The sequence below is a fragment of the Bos javanicus genome, chromosome 10 (assembly GCF_032452875.1).
Source record: "Bos javanicus breed banteng chromosome 10, ARS-OSU_banteng_1.0, whole genome shotgun sequence".
NCBI lineage: Eukaryota > Metazoa > Chordata > Mammalia > Artiodactyla > Bovidae > Bos > Bos javanicus.
The window spans coordinates 48,119,710-48,147,481 of NC_083877.1; the positions used below are offsets into that span (position 1 = coordinate 48,119,710).

The 27,772-nt window shown below is 40.4% G+C and overlaps 1 long non-coding RNA gene across 5 annotated transcripts in view; it reads left to right on the forward strand.

Moving 5' to 3' along the window:
* Positions 1–22,536, forward strand: part of LOC133256207 (uncharacterized) — a 288,817-nt gene extending 266,281 nt beyond the window's left edge. For 4 of the 5 annotated variants that reach the window (XR_009739129.1, XR_009739125.1, XR_009739127.1 and 1 more), the window contains one exon: positions 21,687–22,536. This is a non-coding gene — a long non-coding RNA (uncharacterized LOC133256207). The remainder of the gene's footprint in view (positions 1–21,686) is intronic. The other variant, XR_009739128.1, reaches the window with a different exon arrangement.
* The last annotated feature ends 5,236 nt before the right edge of the window (positions 22,537–27,772 follow it).

The following is a 27,772-nucleotide window of genomic DNA, read 5'->3' on the forward strand; positions in this document are numbered from 1 at the left end:
AGTTATTGGTGAGATTTACCACTGCTTGGTAACAGCTGGAACACTGGACAGATTATGAAGGCTAGAGGCATTTATCTGACTTAAGTGTTGGCATTTTGGTGAGACCCCTCCTCAGGGTGTTAAATAGAAGCTTGAAAAGTCGGTAGGGCAGGCAGCCAGCTTACAAATGTCTAAGGCTCCTTTTCAGGAGATTACACAGAATATGCAAGCAAAACTTGCAAAGTGGTTTCTGTGTTCTTGGAGTTGTCATTTTTGTCACTTTATTTGGCTGTGAAGCTGATTTTCACACAGTCCTGGTGGTTGTTAAAGTAAACACAAGTATAGTATTAATATCCCCTGCATATATTTAGGTAAAATGACATCCAGTTGAAGTCAAGAAGTGGTTTGCTTACTCATAGTTCTTGGAAACGGCACACATTACCGATTTAATATTTCTTATGTTCTCTACGTTTACTTCCTGACTAGCAGTATCTTCTCCTCAACTTTTACAAATTTCTACAAATTTAAGCATACAAAATATGCTTAAAATATCAAGTGAGTATTTTGCAGCCACTCTACTTTGAGAATCTGCCAGGCCTACTCAGAGCATGATTCTGAAATATTTTTGCTTTGGAGCTTTGGGAATTGGGGAGTTCTCATTCATTCCTATGGCTTCCTAGGCCATTGACTGCTATTAAGTCGACATGTATTTCTTCTAATTAGTCACCCCTATTTTGTGAGAATCCTTATTGGACTCTGGAATCCATCTCAGCTTGTTATCAGCTCCAACATATTTTAGGAATGAAGTGATACATCAGTCAACATAATATTCAGCAGTAACTTCTCTAGCTAAGAGAAGGCACACTCCAACCATGACTGTGGTTGGCATTTGGATTGCTTATGTGGCTCCATAGTTTGACTTCCTCAAGTGTATTTAACAGTATTTTATTTTATTCTGTAGTTATGAGCTAATAACAGTTCTGTTGTCTCTTTCTACATCACCCCTCTGTTCTCTGTAGGTGACTACTCTTACTGTTACTGCTAAGTCGCTTCAGTCGTGTCCAACTCTGTGCGACCCCATAGACGGCAGTCCACCAGGCTCCGCCATCCCTGGGATTCTCCAGGCAAGAACATTGGAGTGGGTTGCCATTTCCTTCTCCAGTGCATGAAAGTGAAAAGTGAAAGTGAAGTCGCTCAGTCGTGTCCGACTCTTTGCGACCCCATGGACTGCAGCCTACCAGGCTCCTGCACCCGTGGGATTTTCCAGGCAAGAGGTAGGTGACTAGTATGCATTAAGTATTTGGTTCAAAGGTATTTAAACCTAGTCCTTGACTTCAAGGAGTTTATAGTCAGTTTTGGAGAGAATAATTAATGACCCAATAATCTAAATTAACTAAAAATTCAATATAAAATAGAACTTCCAAAAATTGTATAGTCAGTGCCATTGAATAGTAATTATAAGAATTAAAGGAGGAGATCACCATGGCCTGAGGCATCAGAATTTTGCTAGAAAGCAAGAAGAAGTATTGTTGTTGATGTTCAGTCCCTCTGCTGCTGCTGCTGCTGCTAAGTCGCTTCAGTCGTGTCCAACTCTGTGCGACCCCATAGACAGCAGCCCAACCAGGCTTCCCCGTCCCTGAGATTCTCAAGGCAAGAACACTGGAGTGGGTTGCCATTTCCTTCTCCACTGCCTGAAAGTGAAGAGTGAAAGTGAAGTTGCTCAGTCGTGTCCAACTCTTAGCGACCCCACGGACTATAGCCTACCAGGCTCCTCCATCAAGTCCAGTTCTTTGCCATCTTATGGACTGCAGCACACTAGCCTTCCCTGCCCTCTGCTATCTCCCAGAGCCTGCCTAAACTCATGTCCATTGAGTCAGTGATGCCATCCAACCATTCTTATCCTCTGTTGTTCCCTTCGCCTCTTGCCCTCAATCTTTCCCAGCATCAGGGTCTTTTCCAGTGAGTCAGTTCTTCCCATCAGATGGCCAAAGTATTGGAGCTTTAGCTTCAGCATCAGTCCTTCCAGTGAATATTTGGGGTTGATTTCCTTTAGGATTGACTGGCTAGATCTTCTTGCAGTCCAAGGGATTCTCAAGAGTCTTCTCCAGCACAACAGTTTGAAAGCATCAATTCTTCAGTGCTCAGTCTTCTTTATGGTTCAACTTTCCCATCTGTACATGACTACTATGGAAAGCTATGAAAAATCATAACTTTCATTATACGGGCCTTTGTCAGCAAGTGATGTCTCTGCTTTTTAATATGCTATCTAAATTCATCATAGCTTTTCTTTCAAGGAGTAAGCATCTTTTCATTTCATGGCTGCAGTCACTGTCTGCAGTGATTTTGAAGCTAAAGAAAATAAAGTCTGTCACTGTTTCTATTTTTCCTCCATTTATTTACCATAAAATGTTGGGACCTGATGCCATGACCTTAGTTTTTTGAATGTTGAGTTTTAAGCCAGCTCTTTCACTCTCCTCTTTCACTTTCATCAAGAGGCTCTTTAGTTCCTCTTCACTTTCTGCCTTAAGGGTGGTGTTATCTGCATATCTGAGGTTATTGATATTTCTCCTGGCAATCTTGATTCCAGCTTGTGCTTCATCCAGCCTGGCATGTTGCATGATGTACTCTGTACATAAGTTTAATAAGCAGGGTGACAATATACAGCCTGATGTACTCCTTTCCCGATCTGGAACCAGTCCATTGTTCCATGTCTGGTTCTAACTGTTGCTTCTTGACCCACATACAGGTTTCTCAGGAGGCAGGTAAGGTGGTCTGGTATTCCCACCTTTTTAAGGATTTTCCACAGTTTGTTGTGATCCACACAGTCAAAGGCTTTAATATGGTCAGTGAAGCAGAAATAGGCTTTTTTTCTGGAATTCTCTTTCTCTGTGGTCCAACAGATGTTGGCAATTTGATTTCTGGTGTCTCTGCCTTTTCTAAATCCAGCTTGTATGTCTGGAAGTTCTCAGTTTACATACTGTTGAAGCCTAGCTTAAAGGATTTTGAACATTACCTTGCTAATGAGCTAGCATGTATTATGTACCCACAGTATGTCAAGCTTTAGACTGTTTATTCTCTCACAGTCTACAAATAGAATCCAAATTATTTCATCAAAATAATATTAGCATTTTTTATTGGGGTTACATGAAGCCTATGGGGAATAGTTCCCAAATTATAATGTTCAGCCCACTCTTTTAGAACTTTTGAACATCTCTATGTTTATTCAGCTTATTTTTAAAATTAATTAATTTATTTTAATTGGAAGCTAATTACTTTACAATATTGTAGTGGTTTTTGCCATACATTGACATGAATCACCCATGGGTGTACACGTTCAGCCATCCTGAACTCCCCTCCCACGTCCCTCCCCATCCCATCCCTCAGGGTCATCCCAATGCATCAGCCCTGAACACCTTGTCTCATGCATTGAACCTGGACTGGTGATATATTTCAAATATGATAATATACATGCTTTAATGTTATTCTTTCAAATCATCCCACTCTCGCTTTCTCCCACAGAGTCCAAAAGACTATTCTTTACATCTGTGTCTCTTTTGCTATCTCGCATGTAGGGTCACTGTTACCATCTTTCTAAATTTCATATATATGCTTTAGTATACTATATTGGTGTTTTTCTTTCTGACTTACTTCACTCTGTATAATAGGCTCCAGTTTCATCCACCTCATTAGAACTGATTCAGATGCATTCTTTTTAATAGCTGAGTAATATTCCATTGTGTATATGTACCACAGCTTTTTATGTACCAATTTGGAAAGAGATGGGAATACCAGACCACCTGACCTGCCTCTTGAGAAACCTATATGCAGATCAGGAAGCAACAGTTAGAACTGGACTTGGAACAACAGACTGGTTCCAAATAGGAAAAGGAGTACATCAATGCTGTATATTGTCACCCTGCTTATTTAACTTATCTGCAGAGTACATCATGAGAAATGCTGGGCTGGAAGAAGCAGAAGCTGGAATCAAGATTGCCAGGAGAAATATCAATAACCTCAGATATGCAGATGATACCAACCTTATGGCAGAAAGTGAAGAGGAACTCAAAAGCCTCTTGATGAAAGTGAAAGAGGAGAGTAAAAAGTTGGCTTAAAGTTCAACATTCAGAAAACTAAGATCATGGCATCCAGTCCCATCACTTCATGGGAAATAGACGGGGAAACAGTGGAAACAGTGTCAGACTTTATTTTTGGGGGCTCCAAAATCACTGCAGATGGTGATTGCAGGCATGAAATTAAAAGACACTTACTCCTTGGAAGGAAAGTTGTGACCAACCTAGATAGCATATTCAAAAGCAGAGACATTACTTTGCCAACAAAGGTCCATCTAGTCAAGCCTATGGTTTTTCCAGTGGTCATGTATGGATGTGAGAGTTGGACTGTGAAGAAGGCTGAGCACTGAAGAATTGATGCCTTTGAACTGTGGTGTTGGAGAAGACTCTTGAGAGTTCCATGGACTGCAAGGAGATGCAACCAGTCCATTCTAAAGGAGATCAGTCCTGGGTGTTCTTGGAAGGACTGATGCTAAAGCTGAAACTCCAGTACTTTGGCCACCTCATGTGAAGAGTTGACTCATTGGAAAAGACCCTGATTCTGGGAGGGATTTGGGGCAGGAGTAGAAGGGGACAACAGAAGCTGAGATGGCCGGATGGCATCACCAACTCGATAGACATGAGTTTGAATAAACTCTGGGAGTTGGTGATGGACAGGGAGGGCTGGCATGCTGCGATTAATGAGGTTGCAAAGAGTCGGACATGACTGAGTGACTGAACTAACTGACCACAGCTTTCTTATTCATTCATTTGCCGATGGACTTCTAGGTTGCTTCCATGTCCTGGCTATTATAAATAGTGCTTCGAAGAACATTGGGGTACACATGTCTCTTTCAATTCTGGTTTCCTCAGTGTGTATTCCCAGCAGTGGGATTGTTGGGTCATATAGCAGTTCTATTTCTAGTATTTTAAGGAAGCTCCACACTGTTTTCCTTAGTGGCTGTACTAGTTTGCATTTCCACCAACAGTGTAAGAGGGTTGCCTTTTCTCCACACCCTCTCCAGCATTTATTGTCTATAGACTTTTAGATAGTAGCCATTCTGACTGGCGTGAGATGGTGCCTCAATGTGATTTTGATTTGCAGTTCTCTCATAATGAGTGAATGGCACCCCACTCCAGTACTCTTGCCTGGAAAATCCCATGGACAGAGGAGCCTGGTGGGCTGCAGTCCATGGGGTCACTAAGAGTCGGACACGACTGAGTGACTTAACTTTCAGTTTTCACTTTCATCCATTGGAGAAGGAAATGGCAACCCACTCCAGCGTTCTTGCCTGGAGAATCCCAGGGACAGGGAGACTGGTGGGCCACTGTCTATGGGGTCATGCAGAGTCGGACACGACTGAAACGATTTAGCAGCAGCAACAGCATAATGAGTGATGTTGAGCATTTTTCATGTGTTTTTTAGCCATCTGTATGTCTTCTTTGGAGTAATGTCTGTTTAGTTCTTTGGCCCATTTTTTGATTGGGTCATTTATTTTTCTGGAATTGAGCTGCAGGAGCTGCTTGTATATTTTTGAGCTTCATTTGCTATTATTTTCTCCCATTCTGAAGGCTGTCTTTTCACCTTGTTTATAGTTTCCTTCATTGTGCAATAACTTTTAAGTTTAATTAGATCCCGTTTGTTTATTTTTGCTTTTATTTCCATTGCTCTCTGAGGTGGGTCATAGAGCATCCTGCTGTGATTTATGTCAGAGTGTTTTGCCTATGTTTTCTCTAGGAGTTTTATAGTTTCTGTTCTTACATTTAGATATTTGATCCATTTTGAGTTTATTTTTGTGTATGGTGTTAGTGTTCTAGTTTTATTATTTTACAAGTGGTTGACCCGTTTTCCCAGTAACACTTGTAAATAGATTGTCTTTCTCCATTGTATATTCTTGTCTCCTTTGTCAAAGATAAGGTGTCCATAGGTGTGTGGATTTATCTCTGGGCTTTCTATTTTGTTCCATTGACCTCTTTTTCTGTCTTTGTGCCAGTACCATCCTGTCTTGATGACTATAGCTTTGTAGTATAGTCTGAAATCAGGCAGGTTGATTCCTCCAGTTCCATTCTTCTTTCTCAAGATTGCTTTGGCTATTCGAGGTTTTTTGTATTTCCATACAAATTGTGAAATTATTTGTTCTAGTTCTGTGAAAAATACTGTTGGTAGCTTGACAGATATTGCATTGAATATATAGATTGCTTTGGGTAGTATACTCATTTTCACTATATTGATTCTTCTGATCATGAACATGGTATATTTCTCCATCTATTTGTGTCATCTTTGATTTCTTTCATCAGTGTTTTATAGTTTTCTATATATAGGTTTTTGTTTCTTTAAGTAGATTTATTCCTAAGTATTTTATTCTTTTCATTGTAATGGTGAATGGAATTGTTTCCTTAATTTCTCTTTCTGTTTTCTCATTGTTAGTGTATAGGAATGCAAGGGATTTCTGTGTGTTGATTTTATATCTTACAACTTTACTATATTAACTGATTAGCTCTAGTAACTTTCTGATGGAGTCTTTAGGGTTTTCTATGTAGAGGATCATGTCATCTGCAAACAGTGAGAGTTTTATGTCTTCATTTCCAATCTGGAGTCCTTTTATTTCTTTTTCTTCTCTGATTACTGTTGCTAAAACTTCCAAAACTATGTTGAATAGTAATGATGAGAGAGTGGGCACCCTTGTCTTGTTCCTGATTTTAGGGGAAATGCTTTCAATTTTTCACCATCGAGGATAATGTTTGCTGTGGGTTTATCATATATGGCTTTTATTATGTTGTCAGCTCATTTTTTGTATCATCTGGTAAAGTAGTGCACTTTGCTTCATATGTATCATATTCTTACAAATTTGTTTCTAGGTACTTTTAAAAAAATTAGTTAATTAATTTTAATTGGAGACATGTTTCTAGATACTTTATATGTTTAGCACTATTATGGATGGATCTTTTTACCATTACCTGGCTATGTGGTCTAAATGGATACTGCTGAAAAGCTTTTGTTGTTTTTCAATACATTGACCTTGTATCTGACCACTATCCTGAAGCCTCTTCTTCATTCTAAGAGGGCTCATTGTGAAGGAGTGTTCTGATTATCTTAAATTTTTTTATGTTTAATGAAAGGTCATCTGAAAATATCAAATTTATCTTCATCAACTATAGTGACACCTCTCCCTTTTTTCTCATGCCTCTTGCATTGCTTGGATCTTTACTAGAAATGCCTCTAATTTAGTGATTCTAAATGTTTGATTATATATTAGAATCACCTGGGAGAAGACTCTCAGGTGTGTGTATTTTTGGTGTAGGGGGAAGAATCTCCATAAGTAAATTCTGAAGTCTATCAGTTTTACTATTATCACTGCTACTGTTTATCATCATCATCATCATAGAATTTGTTTAATGTGCTTTTATACATTTGTACAATCTATGGATAACAATGTATAATAAAATGTACATGGCATTAAATAGCATTTAATACAAGTGTTATTATAATGCTTACTGAGTATCACTAAATTACAGACAGTATACTAAGCACTTAACATGCATCACTTGAATTATTCTTATACTATCTCTATGTAGTAAGAAATTATTATGCCAATTTTACAGAGAGAACCAAAGCAGAAAGATAAAGTAACTTAGTGAAGGTCTTATGGGAAGAAACTGTATACCCAGAATTTTAAACCTAAGTCAGAGTGAGTTCAGAGCCCATTACTCATAACTAACATTGTTATGGCTAAGTGTAATGATCAGTGATCATATTAAGAACTCTTCTATCCCCAGTTTTATGAAATGTACTTAAAAATTTTTACCTACTGTTTGCTTAGTATTTGTTGATATGATTTTTCTCTTTTGCTATATTGACATTGTTCATTATAGTGATAGTATACCTAATATTAAATCACTCATTCATTCTCTGATAGTTTATCTGATTGCAGAGGAAAATTCTTTTAGACGCTATTAAATTTGATTGTCTAGTATTTTATTTAGTATTTTTCTGCCTACATTGATTAATGTCATTGATTCATAGGTGGGGTATGTATGTATGTGTCTATGTGTGTATAACAAGATTGAGTTTCAGGGTCATATTTCTTTCACTAAAAAATGAAACTGTGTAACTTTCCACTTTCACTGTGCTCTGAAACAAATTATGTGGCAGCAGAATGATGTGATGTAGTTCCTTAAACATTTGAAGGAATTTGCCCATAAAGCCTCATGGCCTCTTGACATGGTTTGTAGGTACTCTGTAATAACTGATAAAGTTTCTTCCATGGTGATTGATCTGTGGGAAATCATTCCTTACAGGTGAAAAAGGTATCATTGTTATTTTCTATAACTCGCTCATCATTGAAGACTTCAAAAACACAAAAAGTAGAGAGCAGCAGAGAAATAATCACCATGTCCCACGCCTGACATTCACTGCATTACTGTTAATGGATTTCCTTCCACTTTCTTCAAAATCACAATTTTTGAATTTCTGCTGCACACTCACTGAATTTTGTAATCTGTTCTTCTCAGTTAAGGTGATAGAATAAGTGTTTTACTTTCATTATAAAGATTGTTTTGAAATATTGAATAATATTCCCCCACTTTAAGGGTTTATTTGGATTTAAGTTCCACAAAACAATCTTGTTTAAAGATTGTATTCTAATTCAACTAGCTGTGGAACAAAGGAAGAAAGGAATGATAATATACAAATGAATTATCATTAAGAACCATCCTGCTTTGCGATGTTCCCAGGCTATGAGTGCAAGAGAGAGCCAGGGTAGATTTCTGTGTCCTTCAATTTAACTCACTTATATCTTAATATTAAATATTCAGGTGATTGTTAATTATGTCATTCTGACCTAGGAGTAATCAGAGTGGAAAGTGACTCAATTGGTGTAGGGCAATGAAGCAAGAGGATACCTGGAAGAATGGACAGCTTTAGTGTTTTTTAAAGGACAAATAGAAATTTCTAGGACAACAGCAAATAGAAAAGTCAAATACATAGGGGCATGAAACAGAGACATTGAAGAGGGAGTGGTTATAAGTAGTTCCTGAAACATCAGAAGTGAAGGAGCACAGGTAGTAGAAAGTAGGCCCAGAGAGACGAATGCTATTGAGATCCATGAACAGCAACCCTCTGTAGCCAATGGTCTGAAAGCCAAGTGAAGTTGGACCCTCTAACTTAGCTGGGCCTATGAATACCATCCCAGACTGCAGGTGCTGTCAAATTGACAAGTTTTAAAAAATATTTTAAAATAGATGCCTTTTTAATACTGATTTCTTCAAATTCTGATTTAGTAGGTAACTATTTTCTACTTGTTGTTATTGTTCAGTTGCTAAGTCGTTTCTGAATCAGCAACCCCATGGACTGCAGCATGCTAGGCTCTTCTGTCTTCCACCATCTCCCAGCGTTTACTCAAATTCATGTCCATTGAGTCAGTGATGCTATGTAACCGTCTCATCCTCTGCCACCCTCTTCTCCTTTTGCCTTCAATCTTTCCCAGCATCATGGTATTTTCCAATGAGTCAGCTCTTCACGTCAGGTGGCCAAAGTATGGGAGCTTCAGCTTCAACAACAGTCCTTCCAATGAATATTCAGGTTGATTTCCTTTAGGATTGACTGGTTTGATCTCCTTGTGATCCATGGGACTCTTAAGAGTCTTTTCCAACATCATAATTCAAAAGTATCAATTTTCTGCTTAGTTGGCAGTAACTGTTTGGTGACTTTGTGTTCTCTCAGAGGTAGACCCTAAGTTAAGTATTTAAGTGTAAGTAATGATGGGAAAACCAGACCACCTGACATGCCTCTTGAGAACCTATATGCAGATCAGGAAGCAACAGTTAGAACTGGACATGGAACAACAGACTGGTTCCAAATAGGAAAAGGAGTACGTCAAGGCTGTATATTGTCACCCTGCTTATTTAACTTATAAATAAAGATTATAAGTTTAACTTCTCATGACGCAGAGTACATCATGAGAAATGCTGGGTTGGAAGAAGCACAAGCTGGAATCAAGATTGCTGGGAGAAATATCAATAACCTCAGATATGCAGATGATACCAACCTTATGGCAGAAAGTGAAGAGGAACTAAAAACCCTCTTGAAAGTGAAAGAGGAGAGTGAAAAGTTGGCTTAAAGCTCAACATTCAGAAAACTAAGATCATGGCATCCAGTCCCATCACTTCATGGGAAATACTTGGGGAAACAGTGGAAACAGTGTCAGACTTTATTTTTGGGGGCTCCAAAATCACTGCAGATGGTGATTGCAGGCATGAAATTAAAAGACGCTTACTCCTTGGAAGGAAAGTTGTGACCAACCTAGATAGCATATTCAAAAGCAGAGACATTACTTTGCCAACAAAGGTCCATCTAGTCAAGCCTATGGTTTTTCCAGTGGTCATGTATGGATGTGAGAGTTGGACTGTGAAGAAAGCTAAGTGCCGAAGAATTGATGCTTTTAAACTGTGGTGTTGGAGAAGACTCCTCAGAGTCCCTTGGACTGCAAGGAGATCCAACCAGCCTATCCTAAAGGAGATCAGTCCTGGGTGTTCTTTGGAAGGACTGATGCTAAAGCTGAAACTCCAGTACTTTGGCCACCTCATGTGAAGAGTTGACTCATTGGAAAAGACCCTGATGCTGGGAGGGATTGGGGGCAGGAGGAGAAAGGGACGACGAGATGGTTGGATGGCATCACCGACTCGATGGACATGAGTTTGAGTGAACTCCAGGAGTTGGTGATGGACAGGGAGGCCTGGCAAGCTGCTATTCATGGGGTCACAAAGAGTCAGACACAACTGAGCGACTGAACTGAATTTTTTTGTGGAGTGATTCTAGAAGGTACCAGTAGAGGACTGAGGAAGGAAGAAAGGAAAGAAAAGGCAATCAACAGCATTACTGTTATAGGCAACTGAAGCTTCATCCCACTTGTGGGTCTGGGGACTCTAAAGCAATCCCCTCTTCCCAACCCCAGAGTTATCCCACCTGGGAAGCAAGGGAGTTAAAGTATATGTATACCGTCTCCTGCCAGTCAAGGATTTCTGGGAAACAGTCAATGGTTAGTGTCCCACATGCCTGTCTTGCTGTGTATGCAAGCAGAGTAGACTCTGGAGGACCAAGAAAGACCTCAGGTAAAGAGGGTTAGATGGAGTTCAAGCCAGCATGCCCAAGGGGATATGGGTGGGGGCTGACAACTGAACACTTTGTACTCTAGACAAAATACAATAAAATAAAAACTTTTAAAGCTGCTCTGTGTCTATCAGCCTTGGAATCTTTTTTTTTTTTTTTTAATATTTATTCATTGATTTTTATTTATTTTTTTTTTTTTGACTGCTCTGGGTCTTAGTTGTGACATGTGCGGAACTCCAACCCTGGTTGCAGCACGTGGGATCTTTTCTTTTTTTTATTTAATAGTTGCAGCATGTGAAGTCTTTAGTTGTGGCATGTGAACTCTTAGTTGCAGCATGTGGGATCTAGTTCTCTGACCAGAGATTGAACCTGGGCCCCCTGCATGGGGAGCACAGAGTCTTAGCTGCTGGACCACCAGGAAATCCCTATTGGCCTTTCATTCTTTTGACAAATACTATAGGTTCTTAAAAATCATAGAGACCACTACCATTCCTGCTCAAGCCTCCTAGATTTTATGCCTACAAATTATTCATGTAGCCCCATTTGAACTCCCAGTGACTCAACACTCCATCCCTTTCTCCCAAGGGATCCTATCAAATTTCCAGACTGCTCAGTGTTTTAAAAAGTGTCTCCTAATAGTCTAGAGAGATCTGTCTATTATACCACTCTTTCTTGGCTGCATTCTGAGAAAATCTGATTTCTCATTTACATGGCACTCCCAGCCCTGGTTGTGTGTCAGAATCACCTGGGGGACTTTTAAAGTGTACAGATTTAGAGAGGGTGTTCCCCCTCCAGGACCCCTAAAAAAGAATCTCTTGGGGCTGGGATTGAAGAATCTATAGAATTATCCCAGGATGTTCCTACAGACCTAGGCCAGCTCTGATGTATGGATTAGGTCATTAGACCATTGCTCTGGGCTTCCCAGGTGGCACTAGTGGTAAATAATCTGCCTGCCAATGTAGGAGACATAAGACATGTAGGTTTGATCCTTGGTTCGAGAAGATCCCCCAGAAAAGGGCATGACAACCCACTCCAGTATTTTTACCTGGAGAATCCTGTGAATAGAGGAGCTTGGCAGGCTGAGGTGACTTACCATATTAGCACATTGCCCTAGATAGCATTCTTCAGTAAGCTGTAGGCAGCCATTATATTCATCTTGTTTGGTTGGTTGTGTTCATTTAAAAAAAGTTTAGCCATTTTTAAATTTAAGTATAGTTGATTTGCACTGTTGTATTAGTTTCAGGTATAGCACAAAGTGATTCAGTGATATATATATATATTTTTTCAGATTCTTTTCCATTATAGTTTATTACAAGATGTTGAATATAGTTCCCTGTGCTGTATAGTAGGATCTTGTTTATCTATTTTATATATAGTAGTGTGTATCTGTTAACCCCAAACGCCTAATTTATCTCTCCCTACCCCTGCCATCAGATCCATCTTAAAAATTCCCATTTCCAGGAAAAAGCTTCCCATTCTGTGCAAGCACTTCTAATGGGACATGGCTTCAGCATTTTGTCTCCTCTCCAAAATGTAGTTGTGTCTATTTTTACATTAAAGTGTGTCAACAGGAGTGAATATATTTGTGATCCGATAGGGTATAGCACAGCAAAATTTTCCCTCTTGCCTTCTAAACACTATAATTTAATGAATGCAGCCTCAGATCATATTAATGCTTTTTGAGGCCAATTAAGCTATGGATTCAAGATGAACTCACCATTGGCTAAAGCTTCTAAATCTCCTTTCTTTACTTTGGAAGTTGGACTTTCAGTTTAATTTGATTGTGACTCAAGGGCAGTACTCTTATTGCCTTCTCTTTTCTTCAGTATTTGTTTATCCTAATTCCAATTTATCCTAATTAAGACAGATAGTAAGGAGATGGAGTCAACAGAATTTCATCAGTTAAGGTGTATTTCAGATAATGAGTTAAAGATGCCTCTAAGGATTCTCGCTTGAGAAGTTACATGAAGCTCAAACTACGAATTTTTTTTTTAACTTTACAATATTGTATTAGTTTTGCCAAATATCGAAATGAATCCGCCACAGGTATACCTGTGTTCCCCATACTGAACCCTCCTCCCTCCTCCCTCCCCATACCTTCCCTCTGGGTCGTCCCAGTGCACCAGCCCCAAACATCCAGTATCCTGCATCGAACCTGGACTGGCGACTCATTTCATACATGATATTATACATGTTTCAATGCCATTCTCCCAAATCTCCCCACCCTCTCCCTCTCCCACAGAGTCCATAAGACTGATCTATACATCAGTGTCTCTTTTGCTGTCTCGTACACAGGGTTATTGTTACCATCTTTCTAAATTCCATATATATGCGTTAGTATACTGTATTGGTGTTTTTCTTTCTGGCTTACTTCACTCTGTATAATAGGCTCCAGTTTCATCCACCTCATTAGAACTGATTCAAATGTATTCTTTTTAATGGCTGAGTAATACTCCATTGTGTATATGTACCACAGCTTTCTTATCCATTCATCTGCTGATGGTCATCTAGGTTGCTTCCATGTCCTGGCTATTATAAACAGTGCTGCGATGAACATTGGGGTACATGTGTCTCTTTCCCTTCTGGTTTCCTCAGTGTGTATGCCCAGCAGTGGGATTGCTGGATCATAAGGCAGTTCTATTTCCAGTTTTTTAAGGAATCTCCACACTGTTCTCCATAGTGGCTGTACTAGGTTGCATTCCCACCAACAGTGTAAGAGGGTTCCCTTTTCTCCACACCCTCTCCAGCATTTATTGCTTGTAGACTTTTGGATCGCAGCCATTCTGACTGGCGTGAAATGGTACCTCATAGTGGTTTTGAATGGGAGAAAATAATAGCAAATGAAGCAACTGACAAACAACTAATCGCAAAAATATACAAGCAACTCCTACAGCTCAACTCCAGAAAAATAAATGACCCAATCAAAAAATGGGCCAAAGAACTAAATAGACATTTCTCCAAAGAAGACATACAGATGGCTAACAAACACATGAAAAGATGCTCAACATCACTCATTATCAAACTAGGAATTATAAGGACTTCCCTGGAGGCCTAGAGGTTAAGACTTTGCATTTAGATTCAGGGGGTGTGAGTTCAGTCTCTGGTTGGGGAACTAAGATCCCACATGCCTCATGGTCAAAAGACCAAAACAGGAGGAGTATTATAAGAAATTCATTAAAGACTTTAAAAATGGTTCACATAAAAAAAAAACTTAAAAAAATGAAAGATTTACAGAAGGTGAAGCCATTGAAGGGTGGAGTAGAGGTGATTAATTCAGCTTTAGCCATTTTCAGTTCAGTTCAGTCGCTCAGTCGTGTCCAACTCTGGGACCCTGTGGACTGCAGCACGTCAGGTTTCCCTATCCATCACCAACTCCCAGAGCCTACTCAAACTCACATCCACTCACTAGTCAGTGATGCCATCCAGCCATCTCATCCTCTGTTGTCCCCTTCTCGTTCTGCCCTCTATCTTTCCCAGCATCAGGGCCTTTTCAAATGAGTCAGTTCTTTGCATCAGGTGGCCAAAATATTGGAGTTTTGGCATCAACATCAGTCCTTCCAATGAATATTCAGGACTAATTTCCTTTAGGATGGACTGGTTGGATCTCCTTGCAGTCCAAGGGACTCTCAAGAGTCTTCTTCAACATCACAGTTCAAAAGCATCAATTCTTTGGTGCTTAGCTTTCTTTATAGTCCAACTCTCACATCCATACATGACTACTGGAAAAACCACAGCTTTGAGTAGATGGACTTTTGTTGGCAAAGTAATGTCTCTGCTTTTCAATATGCTGTCTAGGTTGGTCATAGCTTTTCTTCCAAAGAGCAAGTGTCTTTTCATTTCATAGCTGCAGTCACCATCTACAGTGATTTTGGAGCCCCCCAAAATAAGGTCTGTCACTGTTTCCACTGTTTCCCCATCTGTTTGCCATGAAGTGATGGCAGTGCATGCCATGATCTTAGTTTTCTGAATGTAGAGTTTAGCCACTTTGAGGAGGCAGAGATGTCTACTAGATAGATACAGAGCTCAGAAAACAGGCTGAAGATATAAATTTGGAGCATATAGTTTTCTAGTTGGTAATTAAAGCTATAGAACTATTCCTCCTAGTTTAGGTTATTATTCACATATTTTATCAGTCATTTTATTTATAATGCAGTCACTGAAAAAAAATACAGGACTGCAACATGGTTTTAAAGACCTTCCTCCAAGTTGCTGTTGATTATCCAGAACATATTTCTATATTAAACCCATTCAGATAGCAGAAGAAATCTTGGTCAAATTTCTAAATGAAGTTCAGATATATTATTTCTGTCTCATTTCCCTGATGTTCCATATTAATAATCACGTAAGAGGAAGGAGGTCTGACTTTTGGAACAAAACATTAGCAAATTATGTTTCTGTTTGCAATTCTAGTCACAAAGTTATTTGTTCATAGTTTTAAGTAATGTCTTTTGGCTCCGTCTAGAATCTTTGCATATGAATTGCATTCTAAGCCTGGCTCTTTTTTAACATTTTGTAAATTGTTTTAAGACCTTAGGTGAACTAAACATAGTTTTGATGAGCACTCTTTTTCCAGGAAGAAACTTTTAGGAAAAGCACTGATGAGTTAATTTATAAAATAAAACTAAGCAATTTTAATGAAGGTACCAACTGCTTCTCTTTCTCAGCACTCAGGTCTCAAGGTGCGACATGGTTAAAACTAGGAAAAGCATTTTGGGTTTTCATTGGAGAAATAGTCCCTGGGATGTAATTCTGCTTTGTCCTGACTTCAAACAGAACGGAATAACAGGCTGGGGTTCTCCATGCTTTCGCTATGTATGTGATCATTTCCTTGTTATGAATTGCTTTTAAATTATTCCCTTTGCTCCTGTTTACCTCATTATTCTTTGAGCATAAATCTAACCCTCAAATAATTTATGCGTAAAGGAATCTGATAGAGGAACAGAACAAGCTCACCAAGTGTCTCCTGCTCATTACAAGTGAATAAATAAATAGGCATACCAAACAATCATTCTCATCAAAAGAATGTGGTAGGATTTTTTTTTCCTAGACATGTCTAATAATTACTAAGGGATTAGGGGAACCTAACCACTGTGAAACTCAGTACAAACTATCAAAATCAGCAGAGTCAAATATCTGAGATTTAGCCTTGGTGACATTATTTTCTGTCGTCATAAACCTTTTCATGATTAATCAGAGATTTTATGCAGTTGGGGGCTCAGTTTTCTGTGGAGTTAGCGTGGGCTTAGAGAGGGAAATGCCATCCCACTCCAGCATTCTTGCCTCGGAAATCCCATGGACAGAGGAACCTGGAGGCTACAGTTCATGGGGCTCGCAAAGATTTGGACACAACTGAGCAACCAAATACAAGGTGTGTTTCATTGGGAGAGGGGGTGGTTAGACTAGAGCACTATTTTTTTGTGACATGATTTGAGGGACTTATACAATGTTTCACCTCAGGCTATCTGCTACCGCCTGCTTACCCCAAGTTGGTGATGATTGAAGGAATGAATCTAATTGGCCTAAATAGGTGTTATGCATACACCCTTAGTCTTACTAGCACAGCAAACCAACCAGCTAAGTAGTCTCGCTTCTGATAGCCTTCCTTCTCGTCTATCAAACCTAAGAGTCAAATGTCCAATCCAGTCCACTCTCATTTATTCCTATGGATTGATCAGCCAGAGTCTCTCACGTGGGGAAAGGTACTAGCGCCTGACTCTTCTCTGGCATGCAGGGGCTCATACTAGATAGTGATCTTAGGGAGGGCAGAGGGTACTGGCTTTCATCCCAGCCTACACACAACGGAGTCCCATCTGAACTTTAACTGCATGTGGTATATGCTCAGATCCCTCTTCAAGAATAAAAATAAGATGTTCTCCCAGGTGCTGGGAGTGCTTGCCAAAAGCAGTCCTAGAGCCCTTTTTGGGAATTGCCTTGGCTGAGGAAAACTGTCCCATCAAAGGTCACACTTCCTTCCATGGGCAGCTCACATTCACAATGACTGATCAACAGAAGGATATAAAAGCCAAGCCTGCTGCCCCAGCTTGAGAAGACCATCCCAGCTCCAGACCCCCCTACTGGACCCCCCAGGGCTTGCACTAGGACTACATTGCAGCCAGCATCTCCCTCTGCCCAATTCTGTTGTCTTTCCCTCCCTCCCTTCCATAGGTGCTGTTCCCGGGAAATTTCCCTGATAAAAGCTCTGCGTGCTAGTCTCTGTCTCAGAGTCTGTTCCCCCAGGGACCCATTCAACTCTGATGTGTGTGAAGTAGCTTTATGTTACTTCATTCGTTATACCCTAGCTTGTTCCAAAAAAGATTCAGTTTAGGTCAAGACAGAGTCTGATTAAGCAAAATCCAGTGGCTATTTCTGCCACTTCTGTGACTCTGCTTTTAGCTGATATGCATATGGTAGATCATCAGAGTGAATGTGGGAGAGGAGAAGGCTCATCAGGCCCTCGTCCTTAATAGGACTCTCCAGTGAGGCTTGGGGATCTGTCTTTTGTTCAAAGTCCCCTGTCTATTCTGAAGTGTAGTCTCGTTTCAGAATCATGGCTCCAAGCCATGCTGGCATCTTGACTTACTATGTAGAGCTCAAGGTACCAAGCCCCCAAACTGGTTCTTCCGGTGCCCTGACAGAAATGTGACAGTTATTAATCAGTTCAGAATGGATCACTTATGTTGTCCTCTTGGCTCCAGGAGAAATGTATCTCTGGGAAAGTTTCCAGGGTGACTTTAGGTCTGCCCTCTAACAGATATTCAGATCTAGCCAACAGCTGACACAGCTCTAGACCTTGGAGTTCCAGCTTGACTGGGCTGTGCTTAGAGGAGGAACATGATCCTTTGGCCACTGAAGAGGCTGGGGAACTCTAGGCTGTGGCCCAGATTGATCCACCAGTGTGCTCCATGAACCAAAAGACACACACAAGCTCTCAGGAGCTTTGAATAACCTTGCGACACCATAACAGGCTTGAGAACATGAAACTGCCCCTGGGAGCCACTGGAGAGAGTGCTTGGGTCTGCAGAGTTCTAGGTCTTAAGAGCATGGCTTCCCTGGTAGCTCAGCTGGTAAAGAATCTGCCTGCAATGCAGGAGACCCCAGTTTAATTCCTGGGTCAGGACGATCCACTGAAGAAGGGATAGGTTGCCCACTCCAGTATTCTGGCGTGGAGAATTTCATGGACTGTATAGTCCATGTGGTTGTAAGGAGTTGGACATGACTGAGTGACTTTCACTTCACTCCACATCCCCCAGTAAAGGCTTGTCTTTCTTGTAGTTTAGCCAAATGCTGGGTTGAGTCAAATGCTTTCCTTGCTGTTCACTGGAAAATCATGGAAGCATGCAGATTTTTTTCAGGGTTCACCCAGGACTATTTCTCAAAATGATAGCACCCTCATCCTCTAATATCACCCCCACCACTGTCACCTCCAACCCCGCTCTCACTTCTTTATCTGGTGCTCGTGGCATAATCTCTTTTTCTTGGAAGCTATTAAATTAATCCTTTCCTAAGGAAACTTGGGAGACCTTTGGGAATTAGTTTCCAATGGTGGAATTTCAGTCATTCTGGCAGGACACAGAGAGCTTTTTTTTTTTTTTTTAAAGCACAACCTGAATTCCTAGTTAACCTTCAAATCAGACAAGAAAAGAGACTGCCTCCTGTGTCTATTGCTGAAGCTGTCCCACAGAGGGCAGGGGGGCATTCAGGGGACTGGTCTGGAGCAGCCAAGAGAATTCACCTACGAGGTTTTCAGTACAAGACTTCATTGAGCAAGGGCCTAGCTGCTGTGCTTCGAAATCCATCACTGCATTTGCACTGAAGCCATGCCATCCCTGAGTTTCTCTTTGCTACAGACTGAGGGTGGCAGAGATCATAAGGCCATCCCATTTCTGGAAGACACAGGACTCCTCTGACAGGCCATGTGGGCTCAAGGGCCCACCGGCTACCTTGCAGAGCCTCCCTCAGACTGCACGGTGGTCTGGGTTGCCCCTTCTCTCCTCATTTTCCACTGAGGGATCAGAGTTGCCTGGCGGTCTGACAGCTCTTTCAGATCTCCCAGTTCTGCCCCGTTTGCACTCCCAGGCACTTCCTCTAATAAAATCCCTGCACATTTAATCCCTTCTTGGCTTCGGCTTTTCCAAAACCCAGATTAATGAACCAGTCTTCTGTGTTAGCTGCCAATATTTGACTATTTACTAATCAACTCCTTCCACTACCACCATCCCCCATCTCAGAAGAGTAGGAAACGATCCTTTCCAATTGGACAAAGGGTTTTTAGATTCAGGAAGTCTCAGAGAGAACTTGGGGTAAGAAATAGCAACCACCAAATAATAAGATAATCATTAGAATTGCTTAAATCTTAAAAAGAGCATTCCTATGTATTATTAATTTAATCTTAGCTGCTCCATTAGAGGGAAGAACAGCTTGTAGTTGTTTTTGTTGTTGTTTGTTTGTGTTTTTAATCTTTGGCCATGCTGCACAGCATGCAGGATCTTAGTTCCCCCACCAGGGATTGAACCGGTGCCCCCTGGAGTGGAAGCTCAGAATCTCAACCACTGGACCACCAGGGAAGTTCCAACAGCTCATGTTTACTGAGCATGTAGTACATGGCATGCGCTCGCCTCACAATTTTCACAAAGTGAATATGAATGCCAGATGAACAGATGAGGAATCCAAGGTATGGAAAGGCAGCATAATTACTCCAAGGTCACATTTCTAGCAAGAGATGACCTAGTATCAAACACAGCATTGTTGGATCTCAAAATCTGTGTGATGCCCACTTGCTGGGAACAAAGTAAAGATTTCTACCTCAGCCTTTTGATGGTGGGATGGGGAACAGTTGCCTCAGCAGCTAGTGGGGGTCATTTCCTGACCATACTGATGAGCCAAGGGTGACCTCTTTGTGCTTTCCTGAGTCTCTGCACCAAACAATTGTGAAAATAAACTCCCAGGGGCTCTAAACAAGGGGAAATGCTCTCAGCTCCCTGTGGAGGGATTGCCAGGACTGATGGCAAAGCCTGGGAAAGCAAGAAGGAAGATGAGGAGCGATTTTAAATATATAGACAGTCCAAGGGAGACCCATGAATAACAAAACCTTTCTCTAGAAGACAGAACAGAGCTGTGTCCTCACTGATACCCAGAGCATCCTCTACCAGGCTCCCTCGCCCAGTCATTCCTCACTCTGATTCACTTTCCTCTCATTTTGCCTGGATAGAAACTGGGATGTGATTGAAGAAGCTGAAGGTAGGGGGGATTTGGGAAAAGACACACAATCTTAGGTGTGCTCCACATGGCAGGGCTCTGTTCCCCTCAGCAGGTGGAGAGTCTCATTCAGCCCAGTGGGAAGTTCTGTTTCCTGGAGAAGCTGGCTTCTGGACATTTGGAGGAAGTCTAAATATCCTTACCAAATTCAAGAGGTGGTCAAACAACTTAGGAATGACTTCTACAAAATAAAAATCATGTATAGGAGCTCTTAGTATAGAAGTTCATTGGAAGACTCTACTTTTATTGTGATCTAGAGAAGAATCTAGAAGAAACTTGTAGCAAAATCTTCTGCATTCTGGAATTCTTTCAGTTCCCAGCATATCATTCTACTCTAGTCCCCTGAGCAAGGATATGAATGCATATCCCCTAAAGTTAAACAAATTGAGCATAGATCCCCAATTTTAGTTCTTTCCTTATATGTACATTTTTGATAAATTATATAAATATGCTATTATGATTTGCTACTCTTCCAAGGCACAATATATGTAATTGCATCAAGGTTTATGTTTCATGGGGGTGCATATAAATCTGTATTTCAGATAATCTTTGATCACTTCTGATTTTTTTAGCTGACCTTTAGTTTGATCTAATTGGATCATCATTATTTATATCATATGAAAGGGTTTGCTCATTCTGGGAGTAGAAGTATAAACTGACATGTTTTCTTATTTTCATTTTTACTTTATTAATACATGATATCTTCTGTGAGACAGGTCTTCATGGGTTTCCTTTTTTGTTTGTTTGTCTTGAGAGCAGAGGCTCGGGCAACTTTCACTCTGGGCTATCTTCTCAAGGATATTTGTACAGCAAGCAGCCTTGAAACTTAAAAGTCGTGGCTCCCAGAGCAGAGAGCAGCTTTGTTTGCTGTCCAGGATTATAAAGATAATGTCCTTCTCTGGGGCAGAGTATGGACAGGATTTTAGCAGCCCCTTTATATTGAATAGGATATTTGAGTTTCCTTCTCTCAGGCTTTGTTTAGCTGTGACACCCAGGCTGTCCATATTGGCCCGGAGGGACTTGCAGGATGAGGGGGTAAGGGGAGCCAGGACAGACATGCCTGGTGCTGCCTGTTGTGTTGTAAACAGTCAAGTATTTTGTCTCTGACCCAGGGGTCTTATATTCTGCCAGTTTCCATGGAATGTGGCAAACTAGTTTATTAGCTTGCAAGTAGAGGAAAACCTCAGACTCCGCATAGTTTTTGACGATATCTTTTATAATCTCTTTTTTTTTAAACCTTTTTGCTGAATTTGTTACAACATTGCTTCTGTTTTGTGTTTTGTTTTTTTGCCTAGATAGTGAAGGACAGTGGAGCATGGCATGCTGCAGTCCATGGGGTTGCAAAGAGACAGAAACGACTTAGTGACTGAACAGCAACGACATGTAGGATCTCAGCACCCTGACCAGAAACTGAACCCACACCTCCTGCATTAGAAGGCAAAGTCTTGACCACTGGACCACCAGGCAAGTCCCAATACTCTTAAGTAGAGCAGAAATCCTTCTTAGCCATTTATCTGGTTATGAGGGTTAGTTTGGTTAAAACTCGGTGATACTGACAGCCCACTTCATTGCACACACTAACTCATCTCAGCATGCTGGCATGAAGACCAATACAAGGGCCCCACTGCCCACCAGTCCTAGTAATGAGCACTTCTTTCCCTTAAGATAGTGTGCCTGCCTCCCAGGTCACGTGGACACTGAGACTCAGACTGAGGGAGGCTGCAGGTCCACCGTTATTTCAAGTGTTTGTGAAGCTGTTTTCTCTCCTTTGTAGATAAAATACAAATATCAAAAGAAATTGTAGTATCTTCTTTGCACACTTTCAAAGGATAGCCTTGGTACCCCTTTGGGGACCACAGCTTCTGACTATATCTTCCTCACCATTACATTGTTTATAAGTGCCTAGAATGAACCAGTCCTTGAGCCAGGCACTTCAAATGAGGTTTTTTATTTATTTCATATGACACCTGAGGAATACCATATCTGTTCCCTGTGGGAGTTGACTGTGGCTTAGATGTATCTCATACAACAAAATGGGTACCAGCCTCTGTGGCCACAACGTGAACTCCAATATCGTCTCCATTTTGCACATGTGGCAAGGTGTGCAAGGCCAAGGTGACTGACCCGACTAATCTCTGCTCAGCACCAGCTCCTATGTATGGCAGTGCCTTCCTTGTCAGGATGGCATAGGACAGGCCCTCTAGTCTTTGCTGAGTAACTGTGGTTATGAGCACAACCTGATTAATTTCTATTTAATGAAATCTATCTTGTTCAGAAACAGTATTAGAACGTGACATTTAAATATGCTCTTTGTTTTTGTGTTTTGAAATATGAAGATTGGGATTTTGTTCCTTAAGGATTTGAGGGTGAGAGAGGGTGGGCAGATTTGGGATAAGAGAGAAACTTTGATTAGTTTAGGAAACAAAAGGGAAGGATAGCCCATCATATGATTCTATCGTACTTAGGGACATACACATGATTAAATACATACATGCACAGGAAGCAATTAGTCCAGCCAGTTCCACGGTTACGATATGATAAATTATCCTCCTCAACAGAGACTCTAGCAAGTCAGATGCGTCAGATCCAGGCTTTTGAGCACTGTCACACTTGACGCCTGCAGGTCTTTAAAAAGATTGATTATCCTGACACCCTCTGAGAAGACCACCACTGCGCTCCACTACTATTTTCCATGTTCTAAAAATGATATTTCAGTTTAATAGAACTCAAGGAAACTTTCAAAAACTGCCAGGCCATCTCCTCCTCTGACGTTTTAGAGGGAAAATCATCTAAGCTTCCAGAAGTAGGAAGAATGCTTGTGTTTGTGTAGACGGGGAGGTGGGGAGATGAGCGTGGAAGCTGGAAGAAAAGGTAGGGGGAGGCACAAGTGAAAATAGGGATTTTAAACAGATGTAGCAATTTGTTGTGCATCTTAACCATGAAACACTGCTCAAATGCCCCATTTGTATTCTCTAGCAGTGTATGAGATGGAAATCTTTCCAGGAGTTACTCAATACATTTTTTTTGGAGGCTGCAAAGCTGTATGGCATGGAAGCTTCCTGAGGATGGACGGGTTGTGGGCAGAGAAGGAAGGTAGGCAAGAGAGGCAGGATTTGGAGTAGGGCAACAGCACTAGGGTTTCTGAAGTTACGTTATTTGCAAGTCTTTCATGCTTGAAATCCGTCTGATATTTCATTCATTAGCCAATCCTGTCTTTGCCACCCCCAAGATGATTCTGGCTCGTCCTCATTTTAGAGTTCATGATGATATGTTATAAATGCAGAAACAGGGGATTCCCTGGTGGTCCAGCGGTTAAGACATAAGCATTCGCTGCCATGGGCCCAGATTCAGTCCCTGCTCGGGGAACTAAGATCCTACAAGCCATGCTATGCGGCCAAATAAATGCAAAGCACAAACTCCCCTTTGAGAAATTAAATAAGCGCAGGAACAATGGAGACCCATGTGCCTCCAGAGATTGTGTCTCACAAGAGGAGGGTTACATGTTTCTGGACATTTTGTGGAAGAGGAAACAGAACCTGAATAAAGGTACTGAGAAAAACAAACCAACTCACTTATAGTCTCAGTTAATATAAATCACCATTTTTTCTTGACCACTGGTTAGGAAATTTTAAGATTTCCTTGTCATTAGAAAAGTCTTTTTCTATCCTTGATTACTTATCAAAGTGCGACAGTTAGAGATGAGCATAATGAGATCATAGGGTTGGCATCTAGCCCAGCCTCCTCATTTCACAGAATAAACTTAAGCTCAGAGACATAAAGGGTCTTACCCAAGATCACACAGCACACCAGAGCCAAAAACCAGCTCTGGAACCTAGGGACCAGTGTCAAACATCAGCTCTCCTTTTAAAATGCAAAGTTTCCTGGAAGGATCAAAAATAAGTATTTATCTCCCTCAAAATGAGTTTTTCCCTTAGCAGAAGAAACATAGCCAAAAACCTTTGGTTTAAATAGAGAGGGCACAGAAAGGGTTGCAAAAACCCTGACAACAAACTTTTCTCTAATATCATTGCACAAAGGCATGCAATCCACATAGTCATTTTCTCAAACTCTGCTGTCAGTATGTCACTCTCCTGCTCAAAAATCCTCCACAGGCTCGATCATCACCTACAGAATAAAAACCAAATTCCTTCACTGCACACAAACCCACTTCACCTTTCCAGTCCACCACTTTCCTGTAATGAGTTCATGGTTGGTCAAGTACCTATCTTGTGCTGGGCATTGTAAGGACATGGGAGACACAGTAGTAATGACCAAACAAGGTCTTTTCCTCATGGGGCTCACATTCAGGAGAGGGAACAATAACCAAGTAGAGAAAAGAATGGACAAAACAATTATGACTTATAAGAATAGCCAATATGATGAAGTGACATAAGTAACTGGTGATGGTGATGGAGGAAGGGGAGGGAGTTTCTAACTACTTTATCTGGAAATGACATGTGAGCTAAAATCCAAAGGCAGTGATGAGCCAACTTATGAAAAGCTAAAGAAAGAACTTTCTAGATTGAAGGAACTGTAGTTTGTCCAACTGAAAGGCTAGCTAGCGCTTGCCTGTCTTCATTTCTTTATTCATGCCATTTGCACTGCTGAAAACGCCTTTCCCCCACTTGCCTAGACGGGCCAGTCCCAGCTGAAGCAATGCTTCCAAGTGCGGGCTCTGTGTTAGTTGCAGTGGGTTTCTATTCACCATCTTGGGCAAGTCACTTCACCTCTGTGGGCCTTAGCTTCCTCATTTTTAAAGTGGAGATGATAATAAATCTTACCTTAGGGATTTACTATGAAAATTAAGTATAATATTTCATGTAAGACCTTTAACATAGTAAAACATGCAAAAAGCAATAAATCTTGGTTATTATCTGCTCTTCCAGACCGAGCTCAAGTCATATTTTCTCTATGTACTTTGTGAACAATAGTAGCCCAAACCCAAAGTAAAATTTATTTTATTGGAATTCTTATGTTTCCAGACCTGAATATCCCCCTGAACCCTTCCCCGCCACAATTTTCTGTATCAGTGTTCTCTTGTGTATTTTATGTGGTATGTTCATCCATCTCCCCTAGTAGATTGTGAATCTTTCCACTGTAAGTTTGCCTTATGCTTACATTGCTTAGCTCAGAATAAGTTATACTATATTTGTGTTCAAAGTACATATGTATGGTTGGCCAAGGAAAGGGGAGAGTGAAGAAGCAATGCTCATCACAGATTGTAGTCTTGGTTTTATTTGCCTGAGTTTGTTGGCCAGACCCTAAGATACCGCTCCCCTCACCCCCCACCCCAATGATCTGCTCCTGGTAGTCATACCCCTGTATAAGCCTGCCCACTTCAGAGGCAGATGATGCTTGTGACTTGATTTTGTTCAATAGAATATGGCAAAGGTGATGGGATGTTGCTTCTTCGACTAAGTTGTGAGAGTGTGACCTCTGTTTTCGTAGCAGAGTCTCTCTCTCTTTATTGAATTGTAATTAACATACATTATATTAGTTTCAGGTGTACAACATACTCTACACATTATGAAATGGTCACTGCAATATCATCCATCACCATACAAATTTGTTAAGGCATTATTGACTACATTCCTGTGTGTACATTACATCCCTCTGACTTATGTTAGAGCAAGAAGATCCTTCTTAATCTATTTTCCCTATTTCATCTTTCCCTCCATCCCCACCTTTCTTTTGGCAACCACTTGTTTGTTCTCTGTACCTATGAGTCTGTTTCTATTTCGTTTTGTTTGTTGTTGGCTTTGTTTTTTTAGATTCCACTTGCAAGTGAGATCATACAGCATTTGTCTTTCACTATCTGACTTGTTATGCTTAACATACTTTCAGGTTCATTCATGTAACCTCAAATGGTAAGATTTTAATCTTTTTGAATTAGTATTTTCATTTTCTTTGGATATATACCCATAAGTGGAATTTCATTTTTGGTTTTCTGAGGAACCTCCATATCATTTTCCACGTGCAGAATGTGTATACTGCTACTTTGGGATGGAATATTCTATGTAAGTCTGTAAGTTCATCTGGTCTAATGCACCACTTGAAGCATGTGTTTTCTTGTTAATTTTCTGTCTGGATGATTTAACATTTGATGTAAGTGGGATATTAAAGTCCCCTGCTACTGCTAAGTCACTTCAGTCGTGTCCGACTCTGTTCAACCCCATAGATGGCAGCCCACCAGGCTCCCACGTCCCTGGGATTCTCCAGACAAGAACACTGGAGTGGGTTGCCATTTCCTTCTCCAATGCATGAAAGTGAAAAGTGAAAGTGAAGTCGCTCAGTCATGTCCGATTCTTCGTGACCCCATGGACTGCAGCCTACAAGGCTCCTCCGTCCATGGGATTTTCCAGGCAAGAGTACTGGAGTGGGTGCCATTGCCTTCTCCATTAAAGTCCCCTACTGTTTTTGTATTGTTGTCCCTTTCTCCCTTTATTTCTGTTAATATTGGCTTTATATATTTATGTTCTCCTATGTCGGGTACATAAATTTTTATAAATGTTATATCCTCTTCTTGAATTGACTGGTTTGTCATTATATAATATACTTTCTCATCTTTTCTTACAGCCCCAGCTTTCTTTTCTTTTCCATTTGCATGGAATGTCTTTTTCCATCTCCTTACTTTCTGCCTATATGTGTCTTTAGATCTGTGGTGGGTCTCTTGTAGGCTATGTATAAATGCATCTTTTTCTTTTTTATAATCCATTTGACTACCCTATGTCTTTTGATTGGAGCATTTGGTCCATTTACATCTAATGTATTTATTAATATGTATGTTCTTTCTGTCATTTTATTAATATTTTTATGATTATTTTTATTGTTCTTCTCTGTTCCTATTTTTTTGTGTGTGTGGTTTCTTCCCTTGAGGTTTGATGGATTTAGTTAGTGTTACATTTTGATTCCTCTCTCTTTATTTTTTTGTGTATCCATTGGAAATTTTTGATTTGTGGTTACCATAAGGTTCATATATATCAACCTGTATATATATCCATCTATTTTATGCTAATTGTCACCTTAGTGGATGGTTCGAAGCAGTATATTTTTACTCCCTACTACCATGTTTTATGGTTTTTCTTTATGTTATATTTTGTATCTTTTTATTTTGTGGTTCCCTTACTTACTGTAGTTATGGTTGATTGTAATATGTTTGTTTTTTAACTTCACACTAGCTTTTTTAAGTGGCTGATCCACTGCCTTTATTATATATTTGCGTCTTCCAGAAAGATTTTTCCTTTTACATATATACATATTTCTAGTTATGAGTTTTACTTCTCTGCTTAAAGAAGAGTCTTTATCATTTGTAAAACTGGCTTACTGGTGATGAATTTCTTTAGTTTTTGCCTGTCTGGGAATCTCTCTTTAATTTTGAATG